The 3,295-nt window shown below is 34.5% G+C and overlaps 1 long non-coding RNA gene across 1 annotated transcript; it reads right to left on the bottom strand.

Annotated features, from left to right (window-relative positions):
• Positions 1–317: 317 nt before the first annotated feature.
• Positions 318–1,036, bottom strand: LOC121220250 (uncharacterized). Its single transcript, XR_005917432.1, has 2 exons — positions 924–1,036; positions 318–469 (listed from the first exon to the last, which is right to left on the bottom strand). It is a non-coding gene; the product is annotated as an uncharacterized lncRNA (long non-coding RNA).
• Positions 1,037–3,295: the final 2,259 nt, after the last annotated feature.

Genomic DNA, 3,295 nt, shown 5'->3' on the forward strand with positions numbered 1-3,295 from the left:
CCTCTTCCACAATCGGAGATTTTTTTACTGTAATAATCGGATTGCATTTTATCTCTTCCACTTAAAAATGGACAAATAAGTTTCTATACATTAGAACAAGGAGTAAGTATATCTTTCTATTAAAAATTTCATTTATTCGTACCGTTAAAAACTAATCTTTGTTCTAATAGCCCATTTTGTTCGGGCCCAAGCACAAATAAATAAAACCCAAAATAACAAAAATATTCATAAAGTCCAAGTTACAAACAGGCCCAATATGGCCCAAATCAGAAAAAACCTTGCAGCCCAAAATAGCCCAAAGCTTAAACTGTTTCAGAAAAAAAAAAAGAAACCGTAGGGCACCATGTGCGCCGCACTGCTTCTTCGTGCCCTTGCAGCGCACTCGTCGCCCGAAGCATGACAGACATCTGCGGCCTTGCACCAAAATGGCCAGGGTTATCCCTCCAACGCTCGTTGACCTTGCCAAAACCTGCAAACAGGGCAAAAAGGAGACAGACACAGAAGCAAAGCAAAAGCAAACAAAAACAGCGTGTAAATCGGCAATAAATGGCCTGGGAAAATATTGTAAAAAGGAGGAGATTTTTGTATGAAAAGGGATTGAAAAAATAGAATACAAAAAGAGGTTTTTTTTTCGTTTCTTATTATTCTGTTCTTATTTGTTTTTTTATTTAACTTTCAGTCTTATATATTATATATATTAGAAATAAAAAAGAAAAATTTTTTGAAATAAGATGAGGGATTCAAGCAGAAAACAAAAAAGGAGTAGATAAAAAAATAAATGAAAGTAAGGTTTTGCTATTTTATTATCCTTTTCATTCTTTTTGTTTTATATTTTTTATTTTTTATTTTTTAAAAAAAAACTATGTATATATACATGTTATATATATATCTGTATATATAAAAAAAGGGAGAAAATAACCTACCTGAAGTTAGACCATCGTACACGGCGGTGGCATGGTGACGATCGACGGCGGCCGCATGGATGCTAGGGTCGAAACCCTAGCAGAGCAAAAGAGGGGGGCAACATATATTTTTTTTTAAACGGGCTGCTAATGACTTTTGTTTTAGGGAAGGGTTGTTTATATCATAAGGCAATACGGTGCCCTTTTGAGCTAAGGTTCCCAGAGCCAAAACGACGCCGTTTAGCAGCCCCTGACCCGCTCTGTGACCCGACCAGAGAGGATTCGTGCCTTTTTTCCATTTGGGTTATTTGCGTGCATAGTCCTTCCACATTTTTTATTGTTTTAATTCAGTCGTTTATTTATTTTTTAAATTGTTTTGCTTAATTTTTGCGCGTTGCGATTTAATCCCTAGTGCAAGGAAGTGGATATGTGGCCTGGAAATAGGGTTATTACCCATTCGGCCCTCCGCCCTTTCGTACCTTTCCATTTTGGCCCCTCCGTATTTATTTTATTACAGTTTCGACCTTTAAATTTTATTTTTATCCCTAATCGGTCCATCTGTGTTATTTTTGTTATATTATTAATTAATCTACTTATTATCTACTTATTATTTTCTTTTTATATTTATCTATTCATTATAATATTATTATATCATATTATTAGTTTTGTATTATTATTATTTATTCATTTATACCACTTAATTTTAGATTTAATCATATACATATATACACATCTTTGATATATATATCCTTACTTTTTTTATATACTTTATAATGTACATATACATACATACATTTTATAATATATATATAGATACATATACTTGTACATATTTTCATAACTTGTTATATATATATATGTATATATATGCATGCTTGTATTTCTTTATATACTTTATAATTTATACACGCCCATATATATTTATATACATAGTTTTTACTTTACTTCCATGAATATATACATACATACACTACAGCAAAACAGGTTTTTAACGGCGTTTTTTTAGGTCTTTAGCGGCGCTTTTTAACGCCACTAACTCCATTTCTGAAGCGCCACAAAAAATGCCGCTAACGACAACGTCGCTAACTTTTGCGGCGCTTACATAAAAAACGCCGCTAAAGATCATGCTCTTTAGCGGCGCTTAGAATAAAAACGCCCCTAAAGATCATGTTCTTTAGCGGCGCTTAGAAAAAAACGCCGCTAAAGATCATGCTCTTTAGCGGCGCTTAGAAAAAAAACGCCCCTAAAGATCATGTTCTTTAGCGGCGCTTAGAAACAAACCCTGCTAAAGATCATGTTCTTTAGCGGCGCTTTGGAAGAAAACGCCTCTAAAAGTAATGTTCTATAGCGGCGCTTATTCAAAAACGCCGCTAAAAGTAGTGTTCTTTAGTGGCGCTTATTTCACAAACGCCACTGTTTTGATATGACTTTTAGCGGCGCTTTTTTAAAAAACGCCACTAATTTTGGGATTTTTTTAAAATATTTTTTTTAAATTTTTTCAGCCCTCCTGCAACACAAATCAAAAGCAACCAAATCTAAACTAACAAAAACAATAAATTTATATAATATTTAAAATTAAATAACTAAAATAATATTAATTGATAAATAAAAGTGAATTCATACTTTTCTTTACAAAAGCGTTAAAAGTATTTATGCAACATACACTATGACGGCGGAAGTTGCGACTGCTTAAACATCGTCATCATAATCTGAAGCTGTTGTTGAAGTTCGTCGTACTTTTTGCTCTGCTCTGCTTCTCTCGATGCCGCATCTTTTTGAAGTCGTAGCTGTATTTCTTCATATTTCTTTTGAACCTCTGCTTCTATTGCTGCTTCTCTCGCTGCGGCCTCTGCTTCTCTCGCTGTAGCCTCTGCTTCCCTCGCTGCCGCGTCTGCTTTAAGTTGCTGCTGAAGTTCTTCATATTTCCTTTGAACCTCAGATGTGGTCGCTTGCATCTGAGCCATCTGGTCTTTTAACCTCTGAACTTCAACTTGAGATTGACTCCCCGAAGCCATGTATTGGTGCGAGCTGGATCCAAAATATTGGGTTGGGCTGATAAAAGATCCTTGAAATCGAACCCGACCATACTTTTCAGGACCCAAAACTTCAGTAATAATCCGGTTATCAATGTCTTCAAGATGAACCGAACTATCACTAGAAGCAATCGCTTCGTACTCCGTCTTTTTTTCCTTTAGTTTTTCCTAATAAATAAATCACATAGTTAGGAACGCAATAAATAGTAAAAAAACAAATGCAATATAACAATAGTCGCATTACATGCAATGAATTAAACCATTAGAAAATAAACACTATAAATAAATAAAACAAGTGAAATCGTATTAAGTAAACGTACTATAATTTCACCAGCTTCAGGAGTCATAGCAGATCCATCT

Source organism: Gossypium hirsutum, chromosome D08, assembly GCF_007990345.1.
Source record: "Gossypium hirsutum isolate 1008001.06 chromosome D08, Gossypium_hirsutum_v2.1, whole genome shotgun sequence".
In the NCBI taxonomy this organism is placed as follows: domain Eukaryota; kingdom Viridiplantae; phylum Streptophyta; class Magnoliopsida; order Malvales; family Malvaceae; genus Gossypium; species Gossypium hirsutum.